At 34.3% G+C, this 25,138-nt stretch overlaps 1 protein-coding gene across 3 annotated transcripts in view; it reads left to right on the top strand.

The window, feature by feature from the left end:
* NAALADL2 (N-acetylated alpha-linked acidic dipeptidase like 2) overlaps positions 1-25,138 on the top strand; it is a 1,407,963-nt gene that overhangs the window by 423,069 nt on the left and 959,756 nt on the right. For 2 of the 3 annotated variants that reach the window (XM_074298220.1, XM_074298221.1), the window contains exon 4: positions 7,839-7,925. The gene's annotated coding sequence lies outside the window, so the exon portion shown is untranslated. Of the gene's footprint in view, positions 1-7,716; positions 7,926-25,138 lie in introns of those variants that run through there. The other variant, XM_074298223.1, reaches the window with a different exon arrangement.

A 25,138-nucleotide genomic window follows, 5' to 3' on the forward strand; every position in this document is an offset into this window, starting at 1 on the left:
TGTTTGGTAATTTTTTGTTTTTGTTTTTTTAAGATTCAAAAAGCAAACATTCCACCATTTTGGTCACCATGTCATCTTCCTTTGACTTTTGTTCTTTTATAATAGACTCCATTACTTAAAACAATCCTTGGAGATTTGCCCTTCCTAAATACTCTGCAGCTTTTCAATTTCCTTCCTAAGAGATGGCATCTAAAAGTGAATATTAATTGTTTCTGGGTGGTGTAATCCTTCCTTTCATTGTCACTCCTGGGTGTTGCCCTAAAGGAAGAAGGAACAAATAGTCTGGCTCACCAAATATTAGCTAAACAATGAACAGTAATACTGAGTCAGTTTTGAAGGCCGGGATTTTATTTGCTTAATCACTCTTGCTCTAGTAAAACTAAAGATGGTTCTCCTGCTAATGGAGCACATTTTCCAATTCACATACTATTAGCCCTTAAACTACATTTCCTACTTACATCTTACTCTGATTCCTCAGTTTGGAGTGAAGGTGACAAAGAGGTCCTGAAGTCTATGCCAATGGAGCATATTCTTCTGAATTGCCTACAGAGGTAGAAGGGCTTTGAGTATGGATCTGTTGGCAGAGTATGTCTGTTTGTCCAAGAACTGGTAGAGCAAAAACAGAAGTTCATCACTAGTGTTGACAACATCAATGAGGGTTGGATTCAATATCCATAGGTTTTAATCAAAATAAAAAGTTCCTGGAGTTATGTCACCCCATTCCACTTACTTGTGGACAATAGTTGAAAGGCAGAAAAAGTTACCAAAGTTGCTAATAATGCTATAATTCATAGGTGATCTAATTTGGCTTCTGATCCTTTTTTATGTGAGATCTTTGCCAAATGGATCAAAGGGCTAAAGGTTGCCATCTTAGTGTGGACATTCTTGCTAGAAAGGAAAGCAGAAGACATTTTAAAATTGAATCAAAGAGTCTTCTTTTTAATATTGTGATTCCATATGTCTCCAAGACATGGGAAACTACAATTTCCAAAGAAATAAACTTGCATGTGACAAAGGCAGTGTAAATATGTGAGTGTGAGTAGGAAGCGGTATATTTCTAATGATGAATTGCACAAGAGGAGAAAAAAAAAAAGGATCACATTTGAAATAATAAAAGGAAGAATAATATTTGCCAGAGAAAAGAATTTCTGAAGGAGAGCCCATCTCCATATTTTTTTGGTCTTCATACAATGGCATGGTCTGTAAAATGGTTCTCTGGCATGGAGGATATGACCCCAGTATATGTGTATGTATAAGAAGATGTAATTAGGTCAAACAGATTGAGAAAGTATTGTTGGATTACACAGGTAGATAAATAGACAGATAGATCTGTAGAAAGTAATAGAATCATAGATATATCTTCATATCACAGAGGTTCTGTATTAAGTTCCATGACAACTCAAAAGTGATTGGTCTAATAATAGTTAACATTTGCACAGTGCTTAAAAGTTTGCAAAATGCTTTACACAGATTATCTGTTGATCTTCAAAACAACCCTGTGAAGTAAGGAGAACAAAGTAGAAGAAAAATATCTGTTATACAAATGAGGACATGTAGTTGAATATCATAAACTTCAGGGAAACAAGCCCAGAATCAAACAGGAGGAGGATAAGATTGGCCTGTATGGCCCCTAAAGGCCCTTCCAGCTCAACATCTGTGATCCAGTGAGTCAGTCCACAAGTTCTTAATAAATGTCAAATCTACTTCAAGCATTGTTCTAGGTGCTGAGAATCAAAGATAAAAATGAGATTTTCTTCCATGAAAGAGATTATGGTCTCTCAGAGAAGATAGTGTATATATATATATATATATATATATATATATATATATATATATATATGTACAGCTATGCATAAGAGCCAGAATGTAAGATACTCAAGGCCCAGATATTTATACGAAGCTTCATGTGAATAAGTTCCTTCTCTAAATACAGATTGGTACCTGTTCTACTTGTGTCTTTATATATGGATACCTATATGTACAACTGTATATCTTTGTCTAGAAAAGGCAATAAAGCTATGAGGATAGAGAGCTCTTTATCTCTATAAAGGTCTCTATTCTGGTCCTGCCTCTGAATGTTATGCCATAATCTCCTTGAGCTATTCTACTTCAGTTTCCCTGCACTAGTTTCCCGTATTGTCCTGACTGAGTTTCCCTGAATTGTCCTATCTCAGTTTCCTTAACTGTTCTGCCTCAGTCCCCTTAAGTTGTAAACCCCCTCTGGTTCATTAAGACTGAGGACCATTTGCTCTAAGGTTATAAATTCTCAATGGGAGATGAGGAGCAGATCAGACATCCTGGCTTCTAGCTCCTTCTGCCTTCAAAGAATTTGTAACACTGTCCCTCTAAGATATTCCAAGAGATAAGATCATCCAGGATACTTCGATTGACATCCTTACTTCTGTTTCTTCAAACATCCTGACTCTGGCTTTTCAAATAAGATTTTATTGCTCTCCCCATCCTGACAGAACCAAAAGGTTCTGTAAGAACTTTTCCCGCTCTTGTTCTTTTCTTTGTTTGAAAGCTATAAAAGGATTTGACATTCTCCCATTAGTCACTGGATACTTTGAGACGAGAGTCCTGTCCAGTCAATTAAACTCTCCAATTAATAAAATATTAAAAACTCTCTAATCTCTATCTTGCCTCAGTTTCTCTGGCATTCCATGGATATGTCACCCTGGACAAAGCACTTAGCTTCTCAGTGTTCTAAGTAACTCCCTAGAGCTTTAATTTCCAGGAAAGTGCTGCTCTTCATAGTAGAAGAACCAATAGTTCCATATAGCAATGACATCAAGGGTCTATCCTGTCTTTATTCTTTTCCTTATGCATTTTATGATGAGTTATGTTTTAGATATTCTACATTGAAGATCCTGTGGCCATATGCATAGCTTTTGGAAATATACGTACCAGTTTTTAGCAATGTCAAAGGGTGCTTTCCATCAAAATCCACCTTATTAATATTGTGAATCTCACAGAGGTGCCACATTGCTGCAAGTCAGGGAATGTCCTGATTTCTAACAATTTAGCAACCCTTATAGCAATAGCCATCAGTGAGAGTTGAACACCCTGTGGGATAATGAAATGAACAATCAAATATTGCAACGACTGAGCAAAAGGCATCTCTCCAGTGTTCAGTCTTGTTATTCAGAGAGCAATAAAATGATGCATGTCAGATAAGAACAATTGTGAAGCATATGGCCAATGATAGATGAGGCACACATCGGAAATAGCATAGAAAAGAGTATTCAAAGTCTTAGTATACTTTTAAGCTAACCTAGTTGTCAAGCACTGTGAATCGTAAAGGTCTACACAAATCAGCAGCTAAGTGGTAAAGTGGATAAAACACTAGACTTGGAATCAAAATATCTGCATCCAATCCTGCCTCAAATTCTTTCTATTGTATGGCCTTAGGCATATAATCAGTTTCTCTCTCTCAGCCTCAGTTTCCCCATCTGGAAAAATGGGATAATGGTAGCACTTACCTCACTAAGTTATGAGAATCTAATGAAATAATCTGTGAAAAGGACCATATGAATACTAGCTATTATCATCATTATCCTTGTAAATGCTAGTTGTTATTTTGATTATCACATTCACACGTGTGATTAGGAAATGAGATTTTATACTCATATAGGAAAGCTTAAGGATAAGAGGACAATCTCCATACTGCACTGGGAAGTATAAAGTATTAAAAGCTCCTGAGAAGGTCCTGCAGCATACTGGGTAGTTTCCCCTATGGAGAATTTAGAAAGAAACCACATAAGAATGGTGTGAATGGTTTTAGCTCTCTTGGTGCCAAAATCTCAGTGATATCAGTGAGATTATAGATTCAATGAATAATTGAAGCAAATCTTCTCATCTCTCTGTGCTTAGAATCTTGCTTACTTTTATTTTTAATATTCCAGGATAACAATTAACTTCCAAGGTCTCCAGCTTTTAAAAAATGTTCACACATTCTCTCATTGTTATTACTGCCTGACACAATATGACATTGATAAAGACTGAGAATAAATAAGCATGGATTTTCTGGGGTTTGTGAGATTTTAGAAGTAAGTGAAAGAAGAATCATTTATTTTACTTTTAAACGTCCATTATGTCAGTAACTGTAGCTTTTCTCACTTCCCAGATGCATTACACTGATTCATGTGGGGTTAGTCATTTTAAAAGAGTAAAGCACCCTGAAGTCCTCTAGGAAAAAGAGTTTTATAAGTGAACATAATCATTATTCTAATTTTCTCATCTGTAAAACACAGAGAGAAAATACCTATTCGCATCCCAGGGGTATTGTTGGAATTAATTAGTTAATGTTTACAAAGTAATCTCAGTACAGGAAAAAAAAAAATACCTCTGTGATTTGCTTTTCCTTACCTCTTTTGGTTATACAGTGGGAAAAGTACCAGATTCAGAATCTGTGGACCTCTATTTGAAGCCTGACATCAATAGTCTATAGGACCTGAGGCAGCTAGGTGGCAAAGTGGATAGAAGTCAGGCCCTGAAGTCAGGAGGATCTGAGTTCAAATCCGGACTCAGATACTTCACACTTCCTAGCTGTGCAACCCCTGGCCAAGTCACTTAATCCCAATTGCCTCAGCAAAAAAAATAAAATAAAATAATAATAATAATAATAATAATAATAATAATAATAATAATCTATGGGACCTTAAAGAAGTCACATCATTATTTGAGTTTGATTTTTTACATTTCTAAATGATTTCTAAAGCCTCTTCCTGCTCTGAAGACATGATTCCAAGAATATTATAATATATTTACATTGTTCGGTATACACCATTCCTTCCCATACTCTGATCTCTTCCTCCTTTCCTGAAATCCAAATAGACAGAGTTTTACCCTCAAGACAACAAATGATAGAGGAGAGTGCTGGCTTTAGATTCCAGAAGGTCAAATGCTCCTGCAGGCACTTTCCACCTGTGTGAACCTGATCAAGTCACCTCCATTTCTCAGGCTCAGTTTTCTTATCTCTAAAATGAAAATAATAACAACTACTTCCCTAGAGTTGTTGTGAGGATCAAATGAGAATATATATGTATAATATACATATATGTAAAATTATATATCAAATAAGAATGTTTAATATAATAAATAATATATATTTTTTCATGTGATCCTCGCAGTTCCCTATATAGTGCATATATATATATATATATATACATGTACATATGCATATTTACAAATATATGTATATACACACAGTTTATATATGTGTGTCTATATATGCAAATATTTACATATATATGCAAATATATAAAATCTCATTTACAAGTGTTAAAGCTCTACATACATATTAATTGTTATAAATACTATTATTATTATTATATCTTTTCTGTTCTTCCCAAAGGGAGCTAATTACTCTGCCAATTTTTTCCTTCTATTTATGTTTCTATTTTAGAAGAATAGACTTTTATTTTATCATTCAAATGTGATTTTTGGCAGAACCTGAGAGTTTTCCATTTGACTTCCAGTGAGCAAAGAACTAGTGTAAGCTTACATTTTCATTGTTCCTTCCTTGCTAGCCACAGGTGGTTTTTCATGGCAATGCACCAATAAGTCCATCTACTATTCCAATGGAAGAGGCAGGAGTCAGAGTCTAAGACAACCAGTGTATGCTGCCTGGCTTCCATCTTTATTTTTCTTTTGCTTGATGTTATTTGAAGTTTTGCAAATTAAAATGTAGTCCTTCAGATGGCTTATAAATTCCCTCATGCCCATTTTAGCACTAAAACTTGAATGAGCAGGACGCTTCCCCTCTCAGTGTTGCCTCTTCATTTCTAGCTTGCTATTTTCCTTTCAGTGGATTAGAGCTGGGATTTCTCAGTTGTTATTGATTCCCTTTTTTATTCTTTCTCTCCCTCTAATTTCCAGTGATTGTATAACAGCCCTGGGATAGCTGCACTACCTTCATTCTAACTTTCAGTTAACTAACTGGTGTCTGAGACTCAGGGCTAAGTCAGAAGCTCAGTTTAAATGAGTGCCAGGCTCCCATCTCCAGACTTTGCCCAATTCCTTCCTTGTCCCAGAATAATTTAGAGAAAATTGACTCTTTGGTATTCTATTTAATGAGGACAGACATATTAGTTTTATGACTTTAACTTGTGCCTTCACCACATTCCTATCTTTTTTAAGCAATAGGACCACCACAGAGAAGAAAAATGGTAACGATATTAGATAAACTGTTCAACTTGGGTTCAAGGAGATCTTGTTCAAACCTCATTCTTGAAACCTAATGTGACCACAGGCCACATTAGGAATGTTTGTTATGTGTATTATTATTAAGTTATTGCATTATAATATATTACATGATGATATTATAAGTCTATTATAAACTTACATTATTGTATTTGTATTCTAAAATAAATGTATTATAAATCTAAAATATTAAATGTCATTGAGGACGATAGACAACAAATTCAAGGTTAGGAAAGTCTAGTAGGATGACAGGAAATAATAATTTCCAGAGTGTAAACTCTGTTCTCCTTTGGCAAATTTCTAAATTAGGAAGCTTTTATCTCCAGCCTGCATCTGCTCCTTAAAATTTCTATCCCTTCCTCTTAGCTGTACAATATAGAACTAAACTGAACCAGTCTAATCCCTCTTCCTTATCATAGTCCCTTCAGATACTTGAAGATATCTGCTTTTTCTTATCCTCTACCCAAATCACTCTGACACTCTCATTGGCCAACAATTGGTCCCAAGCCAAGTGCCAATTGGTCATTGTTTGGGCCCTGGTTGACTCCCAGCAGATATAAATAGTAATTATTTCTGTTTTGATTACAAACCCTGAGGGTCTTCCCATTCCAGATTAGATTTTTTTTTTTTGACTAGGTAAAAGAACTCATTCTTTTCTTCAGTTCTTATCTAGCCTTAATCACTGAATAGATGTTGCCTCAGTCAAACTGAGAACTGTTAAAGACTTTAGCTTAAAAAAGATTAAGATCTTCCTATGCATCTTGGGCCATCTCTAGTCCTCCTGATCAGTATCTGACCACTGGACCCAGTTGGCTCTAAAAGAAAAAGTGAGGCTGGTAGTTTACACAGCTCTCTCTCATTTAAATCTAACTCACTTGCATATCATAGCATCTCCTCCCTGATGTCATTTGTCCTCTTCTAGAACAAAGGACAAACAACAATCATACTCCAAGTGTCCATACCTGCTTCAGACTATATATTTCAATCCCTTCAATCAGTGCTCAAATTTCACAATCTGTAAAGCCTTCACCACCCTGGTTTTTTTTCTGTTGTGCTACATAATAAAATAGTGATTGATAGTGAAGGTGAAGAGTACATTACTAATCCTTCCTCTTGGCTTATAAACTTAAAATAAGAAAAATAGCTATTCTAAATCCTAATCAAATAAATATGGAGAGTTCAAGGTAAAATTAAAACAAATGAATAAGCAAGCATTTTGATAGTCTCATTATGTACTGAAAAAATCCACTGTGTTCAAAAGGGAAACAATAAAATTTGGGTTTCAGGGAGTTATTAAATTGATTAGACTGAAAAACTTAACAATGCCTATGGTATATGGGAGGATGATCCAAAGAAGATATCCTTGAGTGATTAGAAAAGTATTTTCAAAATTCAAGGTTGCTGGATTATTTTGGGAGGGAAGGGAGGGTAGAGTTGGACGTTTTCTAAACTGATAAAGCATTTCATAAGTTTAGGAGAATCCTTCATATGTAATAGAAATACAATGCCTGAGGCTGTAGAAACATATCACATTTTTATTTACATTTCTAAATGTCCCAAAGCTAAATTATTGGATTTCTTCCTCGTCCTGACAGGTACTTCCTGAAAAGTAATATAATATTCTTTTTTTACAGTGCATTAGTTGAGAGCTGCAAAAACAAGGATAGAAATATGCCTGAATGAAACAGCTGTCTATGAGAGATGCCCTTTGCTGCTTCAAGGTATGTGAAATAACTTTTTATATATTGCTTTAACTGCTCAGGCCATTAACCAATAAATGACAATATGCACGGAGACACCCACCCCTACAGACTGGCATATGGGGACCATATATGAGTTTCATAATACATAATGTCTGTGTCTTTTTAAATATCTTTGTGTCAGTGGATCAGATGTTTTAATGATGGAACAATGTCATCTTATATTGGTATCTGAAAAATACAAAGCTGTTAATGATATTGTGGCTTAATGTATATGTATATGAAAAAAATGGATGTATTGACAATGATTCTTTTCTTTTTTTGATAGTATTTTATTTTTCCAAATACATGTTAAGATAGTTTTCAACATTTACTTTAGTAAGACTTTGCGTTCCAAATTTTTCTCCCTTATCTCCCCTCTCCCCAAGATAGAAAGCGATGTGACATGGGTTAAACATGTTTAATTCTTTTAAACTTATTTCTATGTTTGTCATGTTGTACAAGGAAAAATCATACAAAAGGAGGGAAACACCAGAAAGAAAACAAACAGACAAAACAGGTGAAAATAATATTCCTCAATCAACATTCAGTCTATATTTTTTTTCTCTGGACAAGATGATATTTTCTACTCCAGGTCTTGGAATTGCCTTGAATCACTTTATTGTTGAGAAGTAATAAGTCCATCATAGCTGATCATCTCATAATCTTGTTGTTACTATGTATAGTGGTTTTTTTGGGGGGTTTTTTGGTTCTGCTTTCTTTGCTTAGCATCAAATTCATGTAACTTTTTCCAGTTTTCTCTGAAGTCAGCCTGCTCAAAAGATTCTTTTCACAATTAACATCCATGAAAATAATGACTATCCTTTTGTGTTAATAATCTGTTAAAATATTTTCTGATTTTTAAAGGTGTTTCCTTTTTAAATTTTATATATTTTTTCATTTAATAGAAAAATTTCCAATTACATGAAGTAAAGGTAACTTTCAAAATTCATGTTTTGGTAAGGATTTTGAGTTCTAATTTTTTCCCTCCCTCCTTTACCTCTCTCCCCCACCCCAAGACAGCAAGCAATCTAATATAGGTTTTATATATATATATATATATATATATATATATAGATAGATAGATAGATAGATAGATAGATATATACAATAATTTTAAATATAGTTTCGTATTAGCCATCAACATATATTTTTAAACACTTAAAGATATAATCCCTGATAGACTTCACCCTCCATTACACCCTGTCTTGTAACAAAGGGAAATGGTCAAGTAATACCATCAACAAATCAGGTCTGATAGTGGGCACTACATTTTGTGCAAATAGTCCCTAACCTCACTCTAGAAAGAGGAGAGATATAGGTTGCATTAACTGTTCTCTGAAACCAAGGTTATTCAAGGCAATTAATCTGAGTTTAACTGTCTCGGTGTTATTTTCATTCCCATTATTACAGTAATTGTGTATGCTGCTTTCTTGCTTCTTCATATTTCATTTCATTTCAGTTTATATAAGATTTTCCATGTTCTTAATTTTTCATTCTGATTGTTTCTTACAGTTCATAATAATTCATTTCATTTATATGTCACAATTTGTTCAGCCATTGCTCAATTGTAGCAGTGCCCACTGTTTCTAAAATTGTTGCTACATAAAATGTGTCCCTATAAATAGCTTGTTACAAATAGTTTCTTTCTTTCTATCATTGGTCTTACAGTTTGTGTCTGGTCTACCCTAAATCTCTGAGTCAAAAGTTCTGAATAATTTAGTGTCTCTTATTGCATAATTCTAAAACATTTTCTGGAAGAGCTGGACCAGTTCACAGCTCCACCAACAATGTATAAAAGTGTCTGCTCAGAGGTCCTCCCACTAAAGTTGGCAACCTTGACTCAATTTCAGAGATCAAGAAGCATTTCCTCTCTGATTACTAGTTTTTCTGTTAGTATTCTTGCCTAGTATCTTATGAGAGAGCTCACAGATATTCAGTCTTACTCTAGAAGGTCTTTTGGAGCTTTCAACATTTTCTTTTGTTGTTACTAATGTAATAATTACTATCATTCATACAGAATATTAAGATTTGTGAAGTGCCTTACAAATACTATATCATTTATTCTTACAAGAACTTTAGGAAATGGATGCCCTATTTTATGGATGAGGAAAAGTAGCAAACAGTGGCTTGCCCAAAATCTTACAGTAAATGTCTAAAGAAAGATTTGAACTTGATTTTCCTTACTCCAGCTCTAGTTGCCATTAAAATTTGCTGTTTTTATCTCATGGAAACATCATCTCTGAGAGGTTTTCAATAATCTTAAAGAAAAAGTGATACTAGGTAAGACTATTTCCCATCATGGGATCATATTTTATTCTTAAAGAACATGTATAGCATGGTTTAGAAGGTAAACATCCTTGGGAGAATCAAATTCTAACTTCCACTGCTGTGGTCATCTTTGTGGGAGTATTTTTGAATGTATTTCTATTATGTGAAGTGTATTTCGAAGCAAGTGCTAAATCTATTTTATGACTGCCTGTTCCACATTTGAGAAGTCCAGAAGTCATCCGGTCCTACTCTTTTTCTAAAGGAAAAATAATATTTCCATGAATGAAACTGACAATAGGCTTGATGACACTGAGCCTATTTATGGTCATTGTTTTCTTCTCGTTTTCTATAGAATGAATAGATTGTCATTGGTATTTTTGTCCTAATAGCCTACATTCTCATTAGGAGAATGATTTGAACAGTGCCATGAGCAACCCTGTGGGGGGGGGGGCAGTGCTCTGATGGATCTAGGTCTTTGTTTTCATACATTGGCTATACTAGGTTTTGCTTATGAATGTCTACACTCTCCTTGCTGCCAGATTCTAGGCACATAATGTTGATTCCTATTCTAACAGAAGCTTTCTTAGTTATTTGTGTGAGCTGCCCCACTGCCCTCCCCCATACTCCTAATTCAAAACTCACAGATCTTTAGAAGACAGTTGGTGGTAAATTCCAGGGGCCTGTGTCTCAAGGCTTGTTTGTGTTGATCTGATTCCTTTTTTCTGTTAACTTGATTAAGAGAAATGGCCCTTATTTATGGTGATAAATGAAGGATCAGTGAAATCAACCACATAGTGGTGGCGAATTGCGTCAGCAAATTTATGAATCATTAACTGTGAAGTGTTCAACTAGGCGGACAACCACAGCCAAAGGTAAGATGCTACAGATTTCTACAAGCTGTCTGAAGAAGAGATGTCAGTCTGAAGAAATCAGGAGAGGAGCTTTGGTCCATAGCTGAAGAGTCATAGGATCACTATGGTAACAGAGCACTGGGTATTAGAAGAAAATGTATGCTGGGAGAGGGTGAGAGGGAGAAGATGGGAAGTGAATAGAAGGGGTAGGTCAGAAAAGCTGTAAAGAGTAAATAATTGAAAGAGAGATCAAGGTTTCAGCTCCTCTTCCTTCAGCTAATTCAGAAGTCACTCACTCATCAGAGCCAAATTAAAGGGCAAGAATTAGACTTTGCTGCCAGACTCTCCTAGTTTAATCAGACTCTTCATTTCATCTTTGAAGAAGGTCTAAGGAAGGCAGAGAAAGGGCATGTTCTCTTTCCGCACAAAATAATCAAAGTAATGTGCAAATGCTTCTGGAATGGTGGACATCAATCAGGAAGGATTCTCTGAACATCTGCCACATGGAACATAGTGGAGTAATTATAGAGTGGGTTTTAATTCAATAAATTTAACAAATATTTATCAAGTCCCTTTCTCAGTGCTACAGGCTGGAATACAAGAAAAAAATACTCTTCCTGCCTCCTCAAGTTTACATTCTACTTCAGTTGAAGTTTTAGCTCTAGTACTAAATATGTATAACCTGTATGAGCTACAAGGTCCTTATCTGTAATGTGACAAGTTAGGATTTTATAATCATCCCGTTTAGCACTGGGACCTCGATGACTACAGTAGGCTACTAAGATGAAGAATAGATAAGGCTATGATAGGAAAACTTCTCCATTGTATGTATGAACACATGTGTGAATATACATATGCATATATACATAAATGGGTAGATTATATATGTTCATGTGTATATGAATACCCATAATTCTGTATGTGAGTGTGTGCTGAGAATAAATGTATTACAGTGTCCAGTTGCCTGTGGGAATTGAAAATGCCTAAGAAATATGAATGGAGGACCAAATACTGTGATCGGGGCCCACGTATGGATACACACCTTGTGCCTCTGATCCTGTCACATTGCTGATTTCTGATGATATCTTTATATGTGCATCTCTACATGTTTGCATACAGATTTAATATGTATGTGGTGATGTTTGAGTTCTTATACACATGCGTGCAGGAATGTAAATGCCCCCAATTTGGATTTATACATACTTCTTGTTTTTCTCTTTGGGGTTTTGTTTTATGAATTGTTTAGAGCTGAAATGGTTGCTATGGAAAGAGTAGTTTCTAACAAGACCTTTGTCAAAAATGAAAATTTGCATTCAACCTACCTTGTTTCAGAAAGCTTCCTATATGAAACAGAATCTGAAAAGGGCTTTGCCTTAAGAATGCTATGTTTTATGGGATCCTTCAGGGAAAATATTTTTATGTTATCGAGGAAAATATTTTGAAAAATTTGGCCCATTCAGAATATGTCAAAGAAATATTAATTTCTTCTAAATGGAAAATGAATTAAGTAGCTTATCTAAACATCGTGAACTAATACCTTGAAGTAGGAGAAAATGGTTTATTTTTAAAACCTTTTTCTTCTGTCCTGGATGACTGAATGTAGCTGAGAGGATTGTGTTATTCACTAAAGGTTTCCTCTGATATGTGGTCATGGTATGGCCTTGACCTTGAGTTTTCTTTGCTAATATCAATGGAGTCCAAGTCCTGGGGTGTCTTAGCTAGATAGAAAGGCTTTGAGAATGGCTCTACTAATGGACTTCCTGTCTTTCATCCAAAGTCATGTCCAGCTAAATCCCTAGAGGCTCATACCAGCTTGGATGCAAGAATAAATATTGTCCCCATCATTATTATCACTCAAAGATACTCCTTACCATATCATGGATAAATAAGGTGCAGTAATAATACTGATTTACTTTTGTGGAGTGCTTCCCAACCACCTTGAAAGAGAAAAAAATATATAAATATCTCCATTTCAGTAATGAAGAACAGAACAGAAATTTGAGTTTAATACCTCTGACTCCTTATCCAAGTCTCTTGCCATGGTACCACAGGTATAGGCCTAGAGCCTGATCTCTAGCAGAGATCCAAAGATCACATAGTGATCAAATAGTGATCAGGAGTGTTTACAGATGTTGTCAGGTCACTTGATGCTTAAAGGAAAAACCTCAGTGTTTAGGATAAACCAAGATTCAGATTGCCCGTTGGGCTTCTCATCCAGCTAGTGAAAGTTTCACTCTCAAAGTATAAGATCATCAAGAACATCATTGAGGATCTTTTAATTCCAGAGGGGCTGTCTAGGCAAGGTAGAGCCTTCTGATAATTTTATGATTGTCTTGGACCTCCAGTGTTACCAAGACCTTCCATATTGCATTGCTGAGTTGACCACTCAACCACAGTTCCAATCAATATTCAGCCTATTTCTCAAATGTCATTTTAGATAAAAAATTATGTCTCTTCACTTTTGCTGTACTCTTAATTGTTCATGACTTCTTTATCTTTAAATTACATTTTATTAACTTGATGTAATTACAAGTTGTTTTGAACTTGATCAAAATACAAGTATTTGACTTATCCACAGTAATTCTTTCCTCTCCCCTCCTTCCCTTCCTTCTTTTTCCCTTGAACAAACACAACCTTCTTCCAATTCCTGGCTTAGCTTAAGTTGCTCTAACAATTTCAGGCCTTTTGATGATCCAGAATCTTGCTAGCACCATTGGTTTATTTGTTCCTGAAAAAAACAGTTCTGTATACCCACCATACATTCTTGTTGGGGGAATGATCAAAGTCTCAAGTTTAAAGCCAGAGGTGACAACACCGTGAATAGGAAGGAGGCTATTGACTGAAGGGTCATAACTACTCAGGGCCTTCAGCAGCCTCAGATAGAATTCCCATTTCTATTTGTCATCCCTAGAACATACTTTACTCTTTCTTATAAAATAGGTTTCCCTTCTTATAGACACAGTACCTCCATAGCTGGTTTTATAAGCCAGTAGGCAGTATACATTCTTGTTCCTGGGCTGAGGTTGGATGGATTGTCCACAGTGTGATAAAACATAGCCCCTTCTTCAATCTCCTCAAGTGTCTCGTGGCATCCAGGAAGGATGTAAAAAGGAGAAAAATGCCTAAATTGCACAGTGGTGTTCAAGGACAGCAAAGTATATAGATATGCATGCCAAAAACATCACAAGAACATAGAATTTAGAAGAGAAATAACTTGATTTTGTGCTATCATTCTAATATTGGAGAAAATTTACCTTTTTTTATATCAGCACTTATTGATAAATGAAATGATTAGTCAAAGGCTTTACAGTGCACTCTGGGATAATTTATGTTTCTGAAAAATGCATCTTTATTAGTCTTTATATGAAGAGAGGACTGAAGATCAGTGGATACTTTTCAACAACAGAAACTATCTGGAAATAAAAATATGTTTTTTTATGCAGGGTAATGGATCCTTTTGTGAAATTAGTAACATGCTACTCCATACTGATCTATTTTTTAAAAAATTATCATATGATCCATATTTAGATAGTGACACAAGTAGATATCACCAAACCTCTAATCAAGATATTATCAGACAACTGATCATTTGTAATTGCAAAAGGATTCAGAGCACTAATAACAGTTATGATAATATTTTAATAGATGTCCCCATACTAAATTCCCAGACTCCCCAAAATACACTGAATGACAAGCTTTCCAAATAGAGAGATCTAGGAAAAAGAAATCAAACTGATATGGGACTGGGAATGTATACAGATCATCCCTACTATCTTGTTTGCTACTATTTGTTTCCTTTGATCCTTCAGAAGATTCACAATACACAAATACACAAAGAAGTCATTTTTTGTATACTTGTCCAATAAGGTATGCCAAAGAATATAAGCACAGGATAGTTATTTGTTTCGGTGAAGTTGATAAAACTAGAGAAGAAACAGACAACATTAGAAATGATGATGATTACATGCTATCCTTGTATTCTAATAATTCTATTTCATTATCAAACTCAATTATTGTATTTAACTGTGTAGTTGTTCACTTAATAACAAGCATATGAGAATAATAGTAGGGTAGTGACTGGTCTTATGATTGTTCCTTTCAAACCTCAAATGAATCTAAAAGTAGAAGATGCCTTTTCCTCATCCTTCTTCAGTCTGCTACTGGGAGAAAGAATGAAACAATAACAGTTATAATAATAATGTAGAATCCTCTAATGAATAATAGAAGAGTAACTTGGACCAAAATTATCTCTCTCTGAATTCTATTGAAAAAGATGTGAACAGATAGTTATATTGATTATAAAGTCAATAAGATTATGTAATTACTTTTATTAGTAAAATAGTACTCACTATTAAAAATTAAGATAACTAATAGAGATGTCCCAAATATTTATAATCTCTAGGCTATGTAGAATAAAATTTTTTCAGACTTATAGAGGCTTAGCCAAAGAAACCAAAAATTGATTGATAATAGGATAGAATTTAGATCATTGGATATGGTTTACCTTATCATAATTAATATAATTAATCATAATTAATGAATAACCAATATATTGATCATCTTTTATTCTTTTTGCTACTATAATTGTCCCAAGAATGCTTTCAGTGAAGCTACAGAAAATGAGCTGGCATCTCAATGCTTCTGCTCCATACAACATAAGGCATAAAGGAATGAGATAGCAGGATGGTGATTTATTCTAGAACTGCTTCTATTTGAACCCCATAAGGAACTGTGTGTGTGTGTGTGTGTGTGTGTGTGTGTGTGTGTGTGTGTGTGTGTGTGTGTGTGTGTAAATGACTGACATGAAAATAATGATGATGATGATAATATATAATTTTTGTTACCACCTATGCATCGATCCCTTGCTTGCTCCCATCATTTAAAAAAATGTTTTACTGAAAATGAGTCAGCTCATCTAAAAATTGGAGTTAGCTCAATTTCTGATAAAACCCATTAGTTGTTATCACAGGATGTAACATAGCCCTGATTTCTTCACATATCTCTTACATTCAAACAATCAGAAATATTGAATCTTTTAAAAAAATTTTTAATAATTAAAAAAAAATTTAAACTTAAATACAAAATGAAGGGAAAAACAAGCAAAAATTGCAATGTATATAACAGATCATAGGAAAGGATTCATTACAAAACAATAAATTTTCATTTTGAGAAAAGCTGTATAATAAATATTATATATTGTTTTCAAACCTGCCCTGTTTTTCTTTGCTTCATTATTGGTTTTCTTTTGTTCTCTTCTGTGAACTTTTTTCTTTACTTTTTTTTCCCTTTCTTCCTCCTTCCCACCCCTTACATAGGACTACAATTAAGCATGGGTAGAGATTATATAAATATAAACACACATATGCAAATATATGTTATATTCATATATACACAAATATATTCACACACATATATGTAAGATTGTACTCTGCTTATTTTTACCTGTTATATGTTTCTCTGAAAGTAAATAGCATCCTCTTTCATAGATCTAAGTTTTTCCATGTTTTTTTTTTTTCCTAAATCAACCAATCTATCATTTTCTGTACCATAACAGTATTCCAACCCAATCATAGCCTATCTGAGAGATTGTCTATGAAAGTTCCTCCCCCACCAATTTTCTACATTCTTTCTGTTCTTGACTACATGGGCTTTATTTACATGAGAAAATTTTAATTTAAAATGATCAAAATTATACGTTTAACACCTCAACCATTCTCTCCCTTATAATATAATTTAAGGTCAGATACTATTGAATCTACTTCCTTTACATCTTTTTTTTCCCCTGATTTCTTTGAATTTCTTGACCTTTTGCTCTTCTAAATGAACTTTGTTAGTTTTTCTAACTCAGTAAAATAATGTTCTAGTAATTTAAGTGGAATAATAGTGAATAATAGATGAATTAGGTAAAATTGTCATTTAAAAAGTTATATTGTATTACTTATCCCTAAAAAATATTATTTCAAATATTTAGAGTTGTGATTATTTGTATAAAATGTATTTTATATTTAGGTTCCTCTAATTCCTGTCTGTTTTGGCATAGTCTGAAACTGTATTAAATAATATTGTTGATGCACATTGTTCTTTCTCTGTATTTTACATTTAAGGAAATTTATTTTAATTTTCATTTTGAGATTATAATTACTATTACTGCTTTTTATCATAATACATTTTTCTCCTATCTTTATTTTACCCTTGTGTGTATCTCTCATTTTTATAACGTTTTCTGAAAGCAACCTATTATTGAATTAAATGTTTAATATCCTATTTTAATGCGTAAGTTCATCCATTCACATTCTAAGCTACAATTACTGGTTATGTATTTTCCTCCTTACCATTTTTCCTCACTATCCTTTTTACCCTATTTACTCTTTCCCTTTTCACTCATCTACTTTATTTTGATCTACTGCTTTCTCTCTTATTCCTTCCCTTATCTTCTTCCCCTACCATATCCTCTTCCCTTCTCATCTCTTTAAGTTTAGAAGACTTTATACCCCCCCTCATGCAGACACACACACACACACAAACACACACACACACACACACACACACATCTTTCCCTCTTTAAGCCATTCCCAAAGAGAGTAATGTTTCAACACTATGCATCCTCTCCCCTACTAGCTTCTTTTGTATCAATTTTTCTTATTATGCCCCATTTGTATGAGCTACCCATTTTTAATCTCTCCCTATGTACTTTATTTTTAGAATCATCCCATTATAGTCAGCTCAGCCCAAATATTTCTTTCAAACTACCCAAATAATCATGACAATCACAAGCATACTGCTATACTTTTACATATATGAAATAAACAATTTGATATTATTCAGTTCCTTAAAATTGGTTTCCAATGTTTGCTTTATATTTCTCCTGGATGTTATATATCATACTTGGTCATAATCCCAGATCTTTTATTTTTTCCATTCAGAATTATACTCAACTTTGCTGAGTAAATTATACTTGGTCATAATCCCAGATCTTTTGCTCTGTGGCACATTATATCCTAAGACCTACACATTTTCAATATATTTGCAGCCATGTCTTGTGTAATCTTGATTGTAGCTCTTTCTTGCTGTCTCCCTTATTTTGTTCTTAATGTGAAACCTTTGAAACTTGGCTCTCATATTCTTGTGATTTCTTTCAAATAGTGATTGACAGATTTTTTTTCTAGTTTGCTTTGCCTTCCTGTTCTAGAACTTCTGGATAATTTTCCTTGATGCTTTCTTGTAATATTGTATCAAGATTCTTTTCTTTTTGTCATATTATTTGGGTAATCTAATTAGAATTATATTATTTATCTTTGGTCTGTTCTAAAGATCAGTTGTTTTTTTTTCTGATGGGATGTTTCATTTTCTTTTCTATTTTTCATTCTTTTAATTTTGTTTTGTGATTTCTTGGTGTCTTAGAATAACATTAACTTCCCCTTGCCCAATTTCAGTTTTCAAGGAATTATTTTCTCCTTAAGTATTTTTTTTAAATTTGAGGCTGATTTTCTTGGATTGCTCTAATTTATTTTCTATTTTTTTCCTCAGTCTCTCAGATATTATCTTGAAAGTCCTTTTTGAGTTCTAAGAATTTTGAATGTGTTCTGGGGACCATTGGACATTTCTCATTGAAAAAGAAATGGCTTATTTTAACTTCCATTATTTTCCTCTGATTATGAACTCAGATCTTCTTTATCGCCATAGTAATTATCCATGGTTGGATTTTTCCCCCCTTTGCTTACTCACTTTTATTTTGTTTTGTTTTGTTTGTTTTTAGCAGCTGATAGTGTAATTAAGTTGTCCTTTTTATAGTTAAGCAAAATATTTTATTTTTAATTTTTTTATTAATTATAGCTTTTATTTACCAGATGCACGGGTAATTTTACAACATTGACAATTGCCAAATCTTTCGTTCCAATTTTTCTCTTCCTTCCCCCACCCAGATGGCAGGTTGACCAGTACATGTTAAATATGTTAAAGTATAAATTAAATACATATATACATATATATATATATATATATATATATATATATATATATGTCTATACAGTTATTGCTGTACAAAAAGAATTGGACTTTGAAATAGTGTACAATTAGCCTGTGAAGGAAATCCAAAATGCAGGTGGACAAAAATAGAGGGATTGGGAATTCCACGTAGTGGTTCATAGTTAACTCCTAGAGTTCTTTCGCTGGGTGTAGCTGGTTCAGTTCATTACTGCTCTATTGGAACTGATTTGGCTCATTTCATTGTTGAAAATGGCCACATCCATCAGAATTGATCATCATACAGTATTGTTGTTGAAGTATATAATGATCTCTTGGTCCTGCTTATTTCATTCAGCAACAGTTCATGTCTCTCCAGACCTTTCTGAAATCATCCTGTTGGTCATTTCTTACAGAACAATAATATTATTCATATACCACAATTTATTCAGCCATTCTCCAATTGATGGGCATCCACATAGTTTCCAGCTTCTGGACACCACAAAGAGGGCTGCCACAAACATTTTTGCACATACAGGTCCTTTCCCTTCTTTAAGATCTCTTTGGGATACAAACCCAGTAGTATAAGTTGTCCTTCTTACAATTGTTTTATAAGGTCTGTCTTGGGGTCCAATCTTGGGCTCTCTTCTCCATTCCTATGCCACAGCTAGGGCCCCCAGCCACACTGCTCCACACATGATCTTGCCCCCTGCATCCCTCTGGTGGCTACAAACTATAGCTGACCTCTCTATCTCAGAAATGAAACTAGGTACTCTGTTCTCCTGCAAGTGCCCACACCCTGCAGAGTCCCCACCCCTTGCTGCTGCACTAACCAGGTATGTAATCATTCCTCTCTATAGCCACAGGCCAAAACAAGTGTGGTCAGCATAGCTGAAAGTGAAAGCAGACAGTGAAAGATCCTTCAACTTTCTCCTACTTAGCTGGCAGACTCCTCCCTATCCCCCCCATATTATCTGCAAAATGAAAATTTCTAAGACTGAGACTGCCTTTCAACTCAACTATCCCCAGCTTGTTGCATGTAGATTCTACAATGTTATCTTAGGGATGTTTGCACTTCATTCTGGCTGAATCTCTACTCCTAGAGGTTGGGTTTTTCCTGAGGTCTCCTCAGATTGTCTTAGGAAGATGACTGCTTTACCCTATTTTTATTTCTGCTTCTCTGAGGTAAAGTTCTGCTTTTATTTTTTGGATGAAGTTTGGAGAACCAAAATTTTCAGACCTATTACTCCATCTTCCCAGAATCCTCTCCTAGAAATATAAAATCTTCCTGGATTCTTTGGTATCAACTCCCAAAGGTGATCTGAATTATAAGGTTGTAAGAAACTGAGGATGTTAAAATTCAAAACTCTGCTCTCATCCTCAAAGAAATAATTTTGTTTGGTGCTAGTTACATTCACATTAATAAACAAACAAAACAAAAATAGAGCATAACGGTTTCTAATGTCTGAAATGTACTGATTATGATTCCGGTTGCCTGGCAACATAGAGGAAACTCGGTAAGGTGTCCAGGCTCCAATTCCATCACCATAATGGATAGCATTTGTAAAAATCATTTTCATAATATTTTAAAGAATCTGAAGTATGAATTTGATTTTTTTTTTCAAAGAAACCAGTGACTTATTAGTTTCATTGCCAGCCGTGTGATTATGGGTAAGTTGCTTGATCTCTCAAACTCAGTTTCCTCATCTGCATAATGGAGTGATAATCATGATATAACATTGTGTTATTTATTGTACAGAAGATGAATTGTTTGCTAGAATATAAGCTAAGTACTGAGATACAAATAGAAAAGTGCATACCCTCAAGAAACTCCCCCCTTAATTGGATAACATGATACATAAAAGAAATTCAGTTTCAAGATGAATAGAAGGGCCTGTAAGACCTCAATGTCCAGTGGCAATTGGATAGCAATTTCTGTAGCTCCCAAGTTTATGTGAGTAGGTGAGAGACTCGTGCCAGGATGTCTCCAGAGCACAAGGGGTAAGCAGATGGCATAGACTAGATAACCTTAGAATACAGTCAGAGGCAGGCCAGATCCTAAGATTTGATGGTGCTCTACCTCATTGCAAATAATAAAGTTGGTAACACACTGCATCCATGGTGTGTGAAGATCTTTATTGTCTCAATCAGCTCTTTTAGAATATCCCTTCATGAATAAAGCATTAGAGAACTATCCTCTTCAAAGTAACTTTCAGTTATTTTAGTTTACTTGTCTTGAGTTCTGAGAGAATCAGTTTAGATAAGTCTCTATCAATAATAGACATAGACTACTAGGGTAACAAGATAGTAATAATGCTCAATACTGCCTGTTAAGTACAAAGTACATTCAAAATATAATTAAAAGTACTTAGATAAGTACATGGGTAGATAAGTAAATAGAAGAATGGATTTTTTAATGGGTGAATGGATAAATATACATACACATATAGGGGATAGCTAGTTATAGAACACAATATCATAGAATAGAGTACCAGGCCTGGAGTCAGGGAGTCTCATCTTCCAGAGTTCAAATCTGGTTTCAGACACTAGCTGTGTGACCCTGGGCCAGTCACTTACCCTGTTTTCCTCAATTTCCTCTTTTGCAAAATGACCTGGAAAATAAAATGGCAAACCAGTCTAGTTCTTTGGCAACAACACCCCAAATGGGAGTAAGCAAAAGAAAATGGATGAGAATTAAGTATTAGGATAGCAATCAAAGAGAAGTGATGGAAAAATAAGCCCTAAAGCTTGACCCAAAACTAGGAAGACTGAAAAGAGGTGCTAAAACCAGAAGCTGGAAGTCAAAGGAGGAGCATATTTCAAGATTTAAATAACGAACTGAACAAATAAAGATAAAGAAATGAGTTGGTGTTGAACATGTTGAATTTGAGGTATTGGTGGACCATCCATGAAGCATTCTCTAACAAAAAGATGATACTGCAATTTTTTTCGAGATTCTCCAGTACCTCTATTACCTTGTTTTTAAAGCTCTCTAATCTCTCTTTCAAATCTTCTTTCAGAGTGCTTTAGGTAAATTGCCATTCCAGTCACTTATTAGTATTGCACTATGGAATCCATTTCCTGCCTTCATGACTTTGTACACTTTCCAAATCTGGAAGGTTTGTCTTCCTCATCTCTTTTTACCTTGCCTCAAGACTTAGCTCCGGTGTTAAGCTCTACTGTGGAGTGTTTCCTGGTGTTGCTGAATGGTAGTATTTTATTCCTCTTCAAATTGCCTTCTCTGTTTATGGGATGTCTCCCACAGTGCATTGTGAAATCCTTGAGGTACTGATCTGGTTTTCTGTTTGGCTTTTGTATGGTTAATGCCAAGCACAGGATACTCTTCACTGTAGGAACTTAATATATCTTTGTTGAATTGAATTGAAAACATTCTAGCTCAGGAGATTTTAACCATGTTTGTATCATGGAGTCTGCTGAAACCTATGAATCTCTTATGAAAATAAAATTTTAAATGAAATAAATATTGTGAAAAAAACTATACCAAAATATAATTCATAACTTTTTATAAATTGACAGACCCCAGCTGCTCTAAAAAAATTAATAAGAAAGAATTACTGCTCTGGCATCAACATCATGGATTTAACTATCCACTGAGATTGTATGCCATGCAGATTGGTTTAAACACTTCAAAAATAATGGAAATATTGCTTGTTGCCAGTGATAGTATAACCAATCATTTCAGGTTGGTGTAAATGCTTTGGAAATAATAGAAACAGAAAACCTCCCTTTAGGTATAGACACATCCATCATATATAAGTTGGAAAATGTTCAGATGATGAAACACTTTTCTGGATGCTATCTAATTTTCCCTTGCTTAAACTCAGGGTTCACATGATTAGTCATGGTGGCAGAGTGCCAGCTCCTTTGTAGCTTAATGGTCTCCCTCTCTCCTTAATTGCAAGTAAGTGGATTTGACTAGACAATATACACCCTATGGTGTTTGTTGATCTTCACTGATGAGAAAAGATATATATTTTAATTGTAGTATTCTTCTTTTCAAAGGTATCATAAGTCTTTGTGTATTAGATGTTAACCTCGATTTATAATGCAAGTAGACCACAATTTGAGATATAGAAATGATTTGGGCTTCTTATGATGATCTTAGTCATATCTTCCTAGTTTTGTTTCTCTCTGAGTCATCCAAAATTTCAATTTATTCTGTAAAATCTAGTGGCTAGAGAGGAAGCCTTGGAGCCAGTAAGATCTGTATTCAAGTTGTACCTATGACGCTTGCTGACTGTATGACCCTGGACAAATCCTTCCCCTCTCTGGGCCTTAGGCAGCTCCCTCAGATTACAGAAGCTGCCATTCTGCAGTAGTAGAGAGAGTTTTCTCATCCTGGTGTTCCCTATACAAATCGAATCATAAGTCCTCAACTTATGGGAGATACTTAAATAGTTCATCCAGCCTTTATTTGAAGAGCTCAAGTGATGGGAAACTCATTACCTTCAGACTTCTAGATCATTATGCTAGGAAGTTTTCCTTATATCAAGCTTAAGATGACTTCTTTCCCACTTCCATTTTTTCTTCCTAATTTTGTCCTTTAAAGCCAAGGAAAAAAGTGTAATCCCTTCAAGTACATGAAAGTGACTCATTAGTTCCACTACTCAAAAGCTTCTTCCATTAGTCCATTCAATTGTCTTTCATATGGTATAACCATAGAGTATCTCATCTCAAGATTGCCTACCCAAGCTTTTGAGCTTGTCAGTGTCCTGACTAAAACATGGATCTTAGAATTAAATGCTGATTATTTCAAAAATTGTCTGGAAATATGTCTGATTTTAGAAGATGAAGGATGAAATAGATTCAGCTTGCATTGGTTGTAATAGTAACAACTTGGACAGAATAAAAATTATCCCCTTATTTGGCCTACTTCAATGGAATAGGGGATGAGGACCCTCAAAGAAATGAATACTTTTAAAATTTAGTTTAAGGGAAATCGAAGAATAGAATCCTGTGTCTCACTTTCCATTTGGTTAGGTATTTAGTTAGGTTGTATCTATAATGTTTAGCCTAATGGCATTGAATAAATCATAAAATATTAAAATATTTTCACAAGTCTGCAAGGGACTATTCAGAAGAATTTATTTCTAACAAATATGGATATAAATTAAGCTGAGCTGGCCTCTCCTGGAAAGTTCCTGACTTCCTTCCCGGCCTTTTATGAGAAGGAAAAGTACAAGGTTATCGCCTTTTTAAAACGGGTAGATTTTACAGATATACTCATTGATAACATTTAATTAAAATGTTCTTTTTGATGAGTTTTCTTTCTGACTCAAATTCTGTTTAACCAAATGCTTTATTGCTCTGTTCTAAAAAGTATAGGCTGCCATATGTATTCCCAAAGGGCAAACCTGAAAAATGTTCTTACATTCCAAATGTACACTAAGGCATGTTATGTCGTTATACATGAGATATTGCTAACTGATCCCGATCAGAAAATTTTCAATAAATTTGGATCCTGTATGAAAATGTATTGTAAATGTCAGAAGGAAGAGCCTTTAATGCTATCTGTATTCTGAGATATCATAGCCCAGTTTCCCACTTTAAGTTAAGGCAAAAGAAATAAGATAGATTTGTTCTGAAATATAAAATATGCTTTATATGCATTTCAGAAATCTGAATCGTCATTGTCTTATTTTTTTAAATTGGAAGATGACTTAAAAATAAGTATGAATATTTCCTGGAAAGTAAATAAAAAAAAAAAACTTTGCTTATTCTGTGAGTTAAGATTAACATTTTAAGACAATCATATTAATGCAGTCTTCCAGAAGTGATTTATGTTCATAACAGTTCTTGATTTTCACTCTAGCTTTGGTAGGATATCAAATTAAATAACATATATATATATATATGTATATACATATATACATATATATGTACTTGCCATCAAATTGAAGTATATATGTATATATTACTTCAATTTGATGGCAACTTGATGGCAAATTAGATAAGACATAGCAATACAGGACTTTGAGACAGAAAGACTTGACTTCAAATCTTAATCTAAAATGCTTAGTACCTATATGAATCTGAGAAATTCACTTAACTCAATTTGTCTCAATTTCCTCATCTTTAAAATCAAAATAA

Source organism: Sminthopsis crassicaudata, chromosome 3 (genome assembly GCF_048593235.1).
Source record: "Sminthopsis crassicaudata isolate SCR6 chromosome 3, ASM4859323v1, whole genome shotgun sequence".
NCBI lineage: Eukaryota > Metazoa > Chordata > Mammalia > Dasyuromorphia > Dasyuridae > Sminthopsis > Sminthopsis crassicaudata.